Consider the following 13,121-nt stretch of genomic DNA (forward strand, 5'->3'; position numbering starts at 1 on the left):
ATTTCCATTTAATTCCACTGCCTTACCGTCTACAATGTGCAGACTTGTTCAGTGTCTTGTACTAATACTCGACACTGAAGAAGTCTGCACATTGTAGACGAAATACGCGTATCTGTCATGGATAAGCAAACAAGGTAGTGGAATTAAATGGAAATTACTAATCTTCTCTCTCTCTCTCTCTTTATACAGGTATTCCACTAAGATGCCCACATTCATTCATCAGGATATTGTTTAATGTCTTCATTTCGATGACTTTGTCTTAAAACAAAAGTATCCGTAGAACAAACATCATTCAGTTCAAAAAGCTCTATGTTTTACATGTATTAGTTTTAGAAAATACTTAATGATATTTTCAAATATATCTGAGTTGGCTTGCCCCTTGCAACTCTTGAATTCATTCAGTCTACAATTAATCCTCATATTTTCAATAATTCTCGTAAGAATTTGCAGAATTTTCACTCGATTCCCTTAAACAATCAATTGAAATGTCTTTCAGGATTCCCTTGGAATAATCTTAAAATTTAAATTTAGAAAACCTTGGGATTCTTTCAAAAAATCCTCAAAGAGAATTTCTTATCACAATGAAAATGTATTAGGAAGGCAGGATTTTCCTTCCATTTGAATTAACCTTAGTTTTTCCAAAGTATTCTCCAAAAATTCCATTGGCATTAAATATCCTCAGAATACTGGAACCTATCGAAATCTATTGAAGTTTTCTCAACATTTCCAAATTTCTTGAGATTTTCATTGAAGTTTTCTTGCAAAGGAGATAATTCTCCTCGGAGATCTCTTGGAATTCTTTTTATAATATCCCTGGACTGCTATTCAGAATTCACTTTGAATTCTTCTGAGAATTTCTTTCGAACCCTCCCAGTATTTCAAGAAAATCCACTCACAATTCTAATCTAATCTAATCTAACACCAACACAGCCAGTTCTTGAAAGCATCCTGGAAAATGATGGATATACCTCCATCATTTTTCTTGTCTATTTGATATATGTTTCACATCGAAGATGCGTCACACATATCAAAACGGCCAACTGTGCAGCATTTAAGGGGCAAGATGATTCATAAAACATCGGGCCTTCACTGTGCGACGATGCTTCAGAATCCAATAAATGGAAGAAATGTGGACATCTCGTACCGTACGTTCCGATTTTGGTAATTATATGATTGGTAGGTCGTTGGAAGCATCAAAGCTAGAAAGGTTAAGTGATGCTCCATTTTCTTCTGTCGGTTGGGGCATGAGCACTAACTCTTGTTCTAGCCCATGGTGGGTATATAAATGGTGATACAACTTTGTCACTTTATAGGCGAGGAGATCGCGGGGGGGAAAAATGCGGTTTTAGGGCAAATTGTAAACAAAACTCGGACGCTGTCCTATACAAAAATCCAACATGGCTGAATCATGAATTTGACACATTAGAACACCTATATGTAGTCACCTTGGTCCTAGCCTTTTATGACTTATAACTATAGCGCCATTACTCGCTTTCTGAAAAGAGAAGAGGGAAAGGAAAAGTAAAAGGACAAAGGGAAAAGGATTATGTGAAATCTACGAACATAAACAATATTTTTGTGTTAAAATATACAATATAGAAATGCATAACGGCGCGGCGGTGGTCACTACCCGAGTCTTGTCAGTATTACCAAGTCATAAAAAGTAACAAGAACTAAAATGTGATCCTTTGATTACTGGAAAATCCTGATTCCCTAGTTTGAAGGTGTCACGACTAGGGCTCGGTGGTAGATCTTACGCCAGTAACGCACCACAAAAAGGTGATCCCTCAACGTTACTGGTTTGAAAAGATAAAAATTTACAAAATGGAATGAACTCACCAATTGAACCTAAAAGCAGCTTGACATGTGTTGATGTAGAAGTCCAAATTGTAGCCGTAGCTTGACATCAACATGAACTAGTCCGGTTTATGGTAATGGAGCGGAATGTCTTCCCTCGATTTGAGATAAAAAAATGTTCAGATGTAGTCGATTTTTGATGCAGATGCACGCTTAAGAATAACTAATTTTACACTTGACGGAATCCATATTTGACATAAAAGATGAGACGTAAACAAATATGTTATGTACGTACCCCGAGACTGAAAACTTCGTTGCTCGACGAAAAGTACGTTTGATTGAGCTATAGGGTAGAGAGCTACTTAGGCCTAATCGCCCATTTTGGGCCTATCGAGCATAAAACTTCAAATAAATCCATGATTTCAGAGTTAACAAGTCAATTATGCGTTTGGCACGATAGTTTAGTTAATAAGCTACCGAACGAAGTCAATGAGAACGTGTGACATGAAGATTTGTACCCATTATTCTCAAAAACGAAAGAAGCGCTCCGACCGAATCAATTTTTATCTTCATCCGATAGGCCGAAGTGAATTCATTGGTATTTCAATGGCGTTTCAATGCATTAGGCCGAGTTTAGAATCCGTAGGCCGAGTTTGGCGTCAAGAAGCAGTGTTAGACTTTTGACAATATCTCAACGATTGGTTTCTCTTTATCAAAACTTTTGGTACGTACGGAAAGGTAAATAAATTTGGAAGCCATCAGTAACAATAACATTCCGTTTGGTGCTAAACTGCGCTAGATTAAGAAAGACTAAGTGTGGGTTGTGCTTAATAGGCCGGAAATGGGGTATTTAACCCTATTTCGCGTCTGTTATGACTCAAATTTACATTAATTTGTCTAATTGTATGTGCGTTGGCAAGCCTTTTCGTGGCCAATTGTCAGGTTTAGTGTTGCGACTCAATGCTGAGACGAATGATGGAACTAATGATGGGACGAATGATGGGACGCCTCATGGAGGTTCTACTTGTCTTCGGCACAGCTTCTCAGCGCAAATTAACAGGGTGGTAGAACTAGATACAGTGAAATGCAGCTCTCGCAGGACTTTTTCTGTCTTAAATAATGAACTCGCTAAAAAACTAGAGATCGTCTCCTGGGCCTGGTTTTGACCAGATCAGCAACCGATTATAGATAAAAAAAAGCTCCACAAACTACGAAAAAGTCGTGTAAAATTCGGTTCCCTGAGCAGTGATGCCACATATACAGATTTATCTGTAATCATACAGATTTTTGTCAATATTTTGATACAGATATCTGTATATACAGATTACAGATTTTTCAAAAATATACAGATTTTTCAGATTTTTCAAATAAGGGGAAAATATGATATACAATTTTTTTATATATTTTATTCCGGATAATAATCTTTTCTTTCTTTTGAACAGCTTGTATTCAATCTGAGCATTAAAACCCAAATCATCTTTTTCACTAAATAAATTATTATTGAACTTGGAATCTTCAGATGCTCTGATTTTTCGTTGGATGAAATGGTAGTTTCTCTTTCTATTTGTTGACATTTTGCCAATCGTTTCTAAGGTTTAATACTCGGGTCGATACTTAGTTTACTCACAAACGAAACTAGTGAGAGAATGTGATACATAAAACTGATGATACAAGGATTCAATCAAGAAGTTGTAAATGACAAACGGATACCCACCGGTGTTGGGGATCATTCGAAAAATTCTGTAAGTATTGTCTGAATCGTGAATCTCTTCAAACCTAGCAAAACTAAGTCCGTCTCTGCCGAATCAAAGCGGATCGTGTTTTCATCTAGAACAGCTTCTATCAAGGCGTCCCATCAGTCAAGTGTACACCATGGCCGGTCCAGAGCGTCTTGTCGATACGGCAGTCAAGACGGCTGAAATAGGTTTCCTCTACACACTTAGAAATTATCGCCGACTTCGGTAATTTTTACCGAAGTCTGAACTGTTTTTTTTTTATTCTTTATTAAAGAGATTTTTAGCCTTAGGCTAGTTCATCTCTAAAACTCTGAACTGTTTGGTAAAATTTATGCAATTCAATTCAATTGCCTTTCAGCTACTTTGAAACTAATTCTCCACTAAAATGACAATATTTGATCATTTAAACAAGGTTGAAAATGTTTTGATATTATTTTCAAATTCAATAGCCTTTAAAATGAAGGTTAAAGTTCAGCTGTTCTGATTTCGGTCAAATTTACCGAACACGGAAACAAAATCTTAGTGTGTAGAGACGATTCGTTTTCGATTGAAGATGAAATCATTGTGAAAAATGCCCGATAGTTGCCTTTGATGATAAATTCGAACGGCCACACCAACAATTTTATCAATATCAAGCAAATGGATCCCAACTATACAACGGGGATGGCAGAACACCTACATTATGCTGTTATTCGCATGAAAATAAGAGTACCATGCATCCTGCGAAGATCGGATTTAATTGTGCAACGATGAGCATCGAGCATCTATAGTTTGATGAATCTTCATGTTCACTATTGGAAAAGTTCACCAAAACGCACAAGGACTCACGAACTTTTTCCTTGATGAACTTCGTGAAGTATCGTGAAATTTTTCCAACGCTGCTCACATTCTAGCCCACATGTTGCCCCACTGGAGGCTTTATTCCAGAACACATTTCTTATTTTTGAACATAACATTTGATACTGTCGTGTGTATCCAATCTCGAAGCGTACAATGAAGGATTAGGACAGGATCTTCTGCGAGAGATGAGGTACATCAACAATTTTGTTATGCATAATGAACAATAAAGAAGACAACAAACTTATCATATAACAAACGAGAATGGAGGTTAATGTCTACCATGCTCCATCAGAGAAATTGACAATGTAAACAAAATTACAAAAGTCATAACTTTCAGGGTTGCCAAACACCTTGATAAGCATACTTTGATTGTCCTTAATAGGTACCTTCGGCAGAGCGCTTGGCACAGCTTTTGACACAACTAATAACTCGGCACGAATTAAGGTGTGCAGAGTTGAACACCCCTTGGAGTATTGCATACAATTCGACTAAACTTTCAGTAAAAGTTTTGTGTTAAAACTTATCGAAAAATTACAGAGTTGAAAAAAAAACAAATGTCCAGATAAAGGTTTTCGTAATTACAGACATACAAAAAAAAAATCAAGAAAATTGTGATAGTAATTTCATTAAGAAAATCTACAGCAAGAAACAGATTCGCCTCTCACAACTTGTACTAAATGTTTTGTATTTTCAATCTGTAGAAAAGTTACACATCACTTTAAAAAATATTGTTGAATTTCGAGATTTTTCAAATAGACAAATTCTTTAGAAAGTAAACTTTAGTAATTTTTAAAGATTCTAAACTTTGAACTAAGTCCTTCTGAACTATGAATTAACTCAAATGAGAATTACGTAAAGCTTAATACCATAATAAAGAAATTTTACAGATTTGTTTACAGATTTTTGTCAATCAGATACAGATTAAAAAGATTTTTTGCGATGAAAATACAGATTGGAAATCGAAAAAATGTGGCATCACTGTCCCTGAGACCGACACATGCGGCCCTTTTGACATAAGAATCAGTTGAAAGAAACGAGAAAATCAATTCAATAAAACGTACTCTTCGTCGAGTTGCGTATGTTTCGGTTTGAGAGTGATTTACATGATTTACGTCCAACATAGTTCACGTCTCGTGTAAAATTAGTTATTTCAAATTGAAATTTTCAAAGTGTGATGATCCACTTCTTGACAAGAACCAACATATACCATTCCGATCAATCTGTCTGAAATGTAATGTTCTCCTTTGATAGGTTCAGCGATCCGCCCCACCTCCATCATAATATTGGGAAGTCACGAGTTCGTTTGAGGCTCCACCTTGGTTTCAAAGCCACTTGTAAAAATACACGCTGCCTGGGGCTCAGAAGCAGCCATTGCAGTACAGCCCTTATGAAGACGAACCACAAAGGAAATGTGGAACCAGCCTAGACAAAAATCATAGCAGATTCATAAAATTTGAGTCTCACTGCTCAGACTTCATGATTCAGATTCAAACTTTACAAACTTCAGATCTCTATTTGCTTGACTTCTAGTTGTATAGCCAAAGTCTTGATATCCTCACAAAAAAATTCACTCGAGCAGCACCCAAGTAGAGAAAAAAAAAAATATAATATAATAGAGCAGCAAAAATAAACGTCCAAGAAATTCCACTCACAATTCTCCAGAATCTTTAGCATTACAATTCGATTCGCTTGGAATTATTATCGGCATTATCTAGGAACTCAGCCCTCATAATTCGTTTTGTTAATTTGAATCTTTTTTAAGAGATTTTCAGCCGTAGCCTTGATTGTTTCCGGGAAAAAGTGTGAAGGCGTCTGAAGAGGCCTCCTTGGCTGAGTAATACGTGTTACATCCCTTTATTTTTTAGAATTCCCTGCTCTTAGAATTGCTCCCTGAAATGTCTTGAAATTTGGTTTAGAATTCCCTAGAATGCTCGTTACAGTTCCCATAAAATTTCCTACAAATCCACCTTAGAATCCACCTTTAGTTCACCTAAACAATTTCTTAAAATTCTTCTTAAAATTGCCTTGAAGCACTAGAATTATCTCTAGAATTCGTTTAGAATTCTCCTCAAATCTGATTTTCAACAATCTTTAAAAAGTAACCTTGTAACAAGAATTAATTTTTTTTTCATTTGCCCCAGAATCATGAGCATTTTTCTTAACTCATAATCTTTTAAAAGATGTCCGAAGCTCAATCTATCACTTTCCAACAACCAACGTAGTTGCGTTCGGCCTAGTGGCTTTTGGACTTAAAAAGTAAAATGTGGAACTGTGTTATGTGCGGCAAAAATTGCTTCTTCAAAATTTCTAAAAGTTTTATACAAACAACTTTGCTACGAAAATTAAAATAAAAAAAATACATAAATATGTTTTTTTAGAGAAGCCTAAGTTAATTGAGGAAAATTGTTCTTAATAAGTCAATTCAAGAGATAAAAAATAGTTTGATAAACCAAAGTTATTAACAATATTAACGCATAATTAACAATTCAGCAACGTTGCTGAAAAATGTATACCATTATTTCTGCACACAAAAAAGTTTTTTTTTGTTTCAATGATAAAAAGCTTAATTGACACCAAATGAGGTTTAGCCCTTCGAAACAAATTCGAAAAGAAACTTTTTTTCTAATGTTTCAATTTCTGCTAAATTCCCATTCTGGACCACACCCACAAAAGTTCTGAACAAATCGCTTCAAATGAACCGCTTGAACCTTCTAAAATTACCTTAGTAAAAGGACAAGTGAAGAGACCCATTAATTTTATTTAAAAGAGTGATCTGAGCTCCTGAAGTAGCCCAGAATTTCTAGAATGGTCCACTAAGAAAATCCAAGCCCAGCACTTAAAGGCTCACTTCAAGGATACATTCCGTCGATATCATAAAACCATTGTCGTAGCCTCGCCTAGATCGGTTTCAGCTAATGGCCGTTCAAGCAAAACATTATTATTTACCACCAACATCCGCATCTGGAGGACCCATCCGCTGTAAAACTGCCAAAAGTTCCCACCACAAGATGAAACGGCACGCTGCGTAGCCGTGCCTAAAAAGCGCCTCAAATCGCTGCCAAATTGACCAGCCATGACACGAGCATTCATGTGACCCGTAGGCCGTAGATACCTACTGCTACTAAAAGTTCCACCATGAACCTCAATTAGTCGGACAGAAATCGATCATCACCGCCCGGCAGCAGCAGCACAATAATGATTTACCGAGGTCTCTTTTTCTACCGAGTTACATCATGCAACTATATAGTTTGGTCAGTAACTGCTCGGGTAATGGTCGCTTTCGAGTCAAGGGTTCACTAGCTGCATGGCGGTATGCAAATTTGGCGGCTGTCACCCTTTTTTTGTGGTTGAAGTTGTAACCGTCGCACAGTGAAGTGCAACTTTGACGAATTCCAACTGCGTTTCCACAGTAGTCGCAAAAAGGCTTGAGTTGCAAGAATCCATTCTCCAAGCCAACGCATAGACTAGAATTACCTCATACCGGGCAGCTGCAACAACGGGGAACAATTATCGGATCCATCGTTGACCAACACCATAGGAGTTCTTCTCGGACGGGTGCGCCATCACTGCCGCGGTCGGTAGTGTCTCTACGTCAAAAGTAATCACTGCAGAAACTCCACCAAAGACTAGTCTCGCTAAAAAGTGACGTACTTGTAGTTCAATTAAGAAAAGGCCTATTACCCACTAAAGCTACTAAGTATACGCAATGCATTAATTTCGTACCACTCTCTGGGCTTGGTGTCCACTGCTAGAACATAAATTATGCCCGAACGACCAGCGACGCGGCACGAGACAAAAACAAAACATCATCACTAGCTCCAAGGTCGCAGTCAGTGTTGAAAATATGTCCAAAAATGCGATCCAAAAGGGTGTCCATTAATGTTTCAAAATTTCCCCCAGCAGCGATCAGTTTGCGTAGCTTTGCATGGCATCGTGGATCAATCACTGCTGCTGGCTGACCATGGTATGTACTCTCTAACTGGGTGGTGGTGGGTGTAGACGGTGGTAAGCAGATCGATGCTGAGGTAGAATTGCTTGTAGTGGCTAATGAAGAAGGAATTTTTGGAACCATGTGGCCGTTAAAAGCCCAGTACCATCTATGTATGACCTCTCCAACCGACGGATCATCAACCTTCGAAGAGTGTTCATTTATTAGCTCTTTGATTGAGGCGCATTTACATAGTGCAATTTTCGATGGGATCATAAAAGAGTCATTTTGAGCCACCACACGGTTTGCAAAATAAACTGAACATAGTTTTTGGACGTCTCAAGGCCACGGTTAGATATCCTCATCGCACAAGCCATTGGGATGAAGAGCTTCTGGAGGTGTGTTTGACCATTTCGAGCCGAACAATGCAAAACCTCTAATGTCACGATGATCGATTCTTTCCGTTGGTTATCTTTTTGAATGCCCACGGTCATGGGAAAATATTGCTATTTCTGGGAAAAAAAATCAGTTTTGGTATTAAAGCGGCTGCTAAGTAATCTGACGTTAAATGCTTTTTTTTTCTCCGAAAGGGGGTTAAAGTGTTCAATGATTCAGATTTATAAATCTGAGTCTTTACAGGGAACTTTTTAGAAGTCAAGGGCTAAAAGTTAAGAGAACATCATTTGAAATCAGAAAATTTCGGACACGTTAGTAAAACTTCTTAAACATTCAGGGATCATTCACGATCTTCAAGGAACTTCAAAGATCTTTAAGAAGCTTCGTAGACCTTTAAAAAAATAGCAGGAGTTCAGGAAACTACAGAGAAGTTCTTTAAGCTGTAATCTGCGTGTTACAATTTATTATGTTTTGAGTAGTTTTGTCGCCGAGTGTAATTCACCCATGTTTCCCTCGAGCGTGTTGTAGGTACTCCTGTAGTGGTAGAGCAAGAACTAGGAGACTACCAAAAGCGGACAAAACACAAACACTGAAGGACTAAGGCTCCAACAAATCTAACAAAACGAACTCCGAATGCCTTTGAAGCTTAACAGGTGCACCCGAAATATGGAAAAGGAACTACAGCTATCCCCCGAAGAACGCGTTACCCACTGAGTTGCACCCACCGCTTTTTCTCGGCGGGGTTTCAACCAGTCGGTCTCATTTTTTGCATGGGAGTAGGGTTAATGGGTAACTAGCCACTCGCAGAAAATCAGAGCGCTTGGTTGAAAACCCACCGAGACAAAGCGGTAGGTGCAACTCAGTGGGTAACGCGTTCATCGGGAGAAAGCTGTAGCTCACCGGACTCCATGCTCATTGGCTACTGTTCCCTGCTTCGATGCTGCTCGCTGATGCTACACTCGCCTTCGACGTAGATCGCTGTTGCCGTTCCAATGATGAAAGCTGGACGCGCCTCCGCGCACTGGTCTTTCCGTGTGCGTTCGGACCGTTCGCCCCCTTTGGAAACGATGGTTCGCAATCCTGCTCTGCGCGGCGTCTATGTCCAGCGAGTGATCATTCGACCTTAACCGCCGCAAAAGTTCCCTGGCTGTCCCTCTCTGTTCGGTCGCACCTGATTCTCGGTTCGGTTCGGGAGAGTCCTACCTTGGACTTAGACCAGCTCGTTGTATCGTCGCCGAACACAAACGCCCACGATATTCGTCCGCCGATCGTGTGATCAAACGACACGTCTTGATTTTAACCACGATCGAACGAATGATTTAGCGGGACTTGTCTTGGCTTCGTCCTGGATTAACCTGGCTGCTGACTCACACGTGGTGTTGCATGGGCTTCAAAGTGTTTGATTCTCGACCGTCTTGATCCCAAAGGTGATCTGGCGAACGAGTGGTCTGGCGAGTGGTCTGGATGATCTCTCTTAACTTGTCCAACCTCGAACTTGTCCAACCTCGAACTTGTCCAACCTCGAACTTGTCCAACCTCGAACTTGTCCAACCCGGACTTTTCCAACATCGAACTTGTCCAACCTCGAACTTGTGCAACCTCGAAGAAAAGTCCAACCTCGAACTTGTCCAACTTCGAACTTGTCCAACCTCGAACTTGTCCAACCTCGAACTTGTCCAACCTCTAACTTGTCCAACCTCAAACTTGTCCAACCTCGAACTTGTCCAACCTCTAACTTGTCCAACCTCGAACTTGTCCAACCTCGAACTTGTCCAACCTCGAACTTGTCCAACCTCGAACTTGTCCAACCTCCCACTTGTCCAACCTCCCACTTGTCCAACCTCGAACTTGTCCAACCTCTAACTTGTCCAACCTCGAACTTGTCCAACCTCGAACTTGTCCAACCTCGAACTTGTCCAACCACAAACTTGTCCAACCTCGAAGAAAAGTCTAACTTTGAATGATTTCTTTTCTCTCTTTCCCTCGCGGAAACGTTTCCACACGATGAGCAGCGGTAATGTCAGCCAGATAATTTGTCCCTTGATGTTGGTTTCAAGCCAGTGAGCAGAACTGTTTTGCTATAATCCTCGTACGCTAACTTAACTTTACTCATTTCTCGAAATGTATACTCGTAACATAAATTAAACGTAACAAACGTATGCCGTGTTTGTTATGTTTCGACAGTGAGCATGCATAAGGACCTAACTGGGATGATCAATTCTCTTAATCGATTTTCTCTTTAATTGCTACAGCTAAGGGAAGCAATTGGGGTCTCGCTTAGCTCAGTCGGTAAAGGCGCAGCTACAAAGCAAGACCATGCTGGAGGTGGCTGGGTTCAATTCCCGGTCTGGTCTAGAAATTTTTCGGATTGGAAAATTTCTCGACATCCCTGGGCATAGAAGTATGATTGGACTTGCCACACAATTATACCAATGCAAAAATGGTACAGGCATCGAAAACTCTCAATTAATAACTGTGGAAGTGCATCTACAACACTATGTTGAGAGCACGCAATAAGCTAATATGCGATATGCAATAAGCTTGAAATGCGAAGAAGAAGAAGAAGAAGAAGAAGAAGAAGAAGAAGAAGAAGAAGAAGAAGAAGAAGAAGAAGAAGAAGAAGAAGAAGAAGAAGAAGAAGAAGAAGAAGAAGAAGAAGGGAAGCAATTATCTGAAATTTGTCCAATACAGTGTTGTAACAAGTTGCATTGACTATCAAAATCAACAACAAAGGCACCAAAAAATGTTAATCCAAGAGAGTGACTAACAAAAGAGAAAATTGACGAAGAGAATCGGTCATCGTGGCTACTAGAAACACTGGAATAAGAGACCAGCTGAGACACTGTTATGATTCCAATCGAACTGTCGAAAGTGGTTCCAATCTGCAATGTTTACAAGTGGTTTGCTTCCATTGGGGAGGAGTATTAAAATCGTTTAACAATCACTCATGATTATTTTTGTTATATTTAAATGTGAAATGGAATAATTTACTGTAACTTTCTTCAGAATTAAGTCATTTGCACAACGAACGGGTGAACAGGAACCGCTGACGGCTGCTTGAGAACTTTACCTCCAATTTTTGAAAAATATAGATCATTGTGATCAAAATGGAACTGAAATTTAAATTAGTAATTAGACTCGTAATTAGAGCCAATCCCAGACAAATAATTAAAAAGAAACTTACACTACACAACCGTGTTGTTTCCGCCACTTGAAAATCCATCGGCAAGCCGCAAAAGCTCAGCCATTCGCTTTTCAAATCCCGTTTCTTCGGGAATCGGAAAAAGCTAAGATTGGAAAATCTAGTTTTCTGCTGCTTCCTTACGGAGTTTGAGCAAAACTTATGGAAACACTTAATTTTCCAACAAAAAACTTTAAATTTCATGAATGCCAAAACGTAAACAAACTCGCTCGTCAGTGCATTGGCGAAGTCACTCGCAAGCAGTTACAAATGCAAGTGATGCCAGGATTGCTTTGATGTTTATCTTGTTGCCAAATTCATGTTTTTGTTCTCCACTGGTCTCTTACTCCAGTGTTTCTAGTGGCTACGCTCTTATGCATGCTCACTGTCAGTTTTGTATTTGTTGTCATTTCACGGCCGGTGACATACTCACCAGTTTGCCTTGGTGAATAATTTTCATTCGTTAATTTTACTTGTTATTTTTTTTTTTTAATTTTGTTGGTCCAGTTAGATAGGGAAAAAACATATAGTTTAGTATTGTCCCGCGTCTTGAATAAAGTTAGGTCTAGATTCTACTCTTGCTGCAAGGAAAGCAATGTGTATTCAGCAACATAAATGTTTCGAACGTGGCTTAGGGCCACCCACATTAGATCCGAATCTGACGAGTTGCGGCAAATTTACGTCAACGCAACGCAAACGGATCTAATGTGGGTGACCCTTTAGAGGAGCGATGGCGGTTTGTTTTGTATTGAGATTTTCACGTCTGGTTGTATTGGTGCGATTTGCGAGAGCGTGTTAATGAAAATATTCTATTCAACATCGCCCTCGAAGGAGCGATTAGGAGAGCTGGCGTGCAGAGGAACGGTACCATCATCACAAAGTCGCACATGCTCCTTGGTTTTGCGGACGACATCGACATCATCGGAATCGACCGTAGAGCAGTGGAAGAGGCGTTCGCGCCTTTTAAGAGGGAGACAGCGAGGATTGGTCTCACGATAAATTCTACCAAAACGAAGTGGGTAGTGAAGTAGTGCTGGATGGCGAAAAATTTGAAGTTGTGGACGAATTTGTTTATCTTGGTACTTTAGTGACGTGCGATAATGATGTTACCCGCGAGGTGAAAAGGCGTATTGCAGCCGCGAACAGGGCTTTCTACGGGTTGCGTAGCCAGCTGAAGTCCCGCAGCTTGCGTACGAAAACGAAATTCGCGCTGTACAAGACGTTGATTCTGCCGGTAGCCCTT

This window comes from Ochlerotatus camptorhynchus, unplaced genomic scaffold (genome assembly GCF_037179485.1).
Source record: "Ochlerotatus camptorhynchus isolate MF236.1 unplaced genomic scaffold, CSIRO-AGI_Acam_v1.1 ptg000246l, whole genome shotgun sequence".
Classification (NCBI taxonomy): Eukaryota; Metazoa; Arthropoda; class Insecta; order Diptera; family Culicidae; genus Ochlerotatus; species Ochlerotatus camptorhynchus.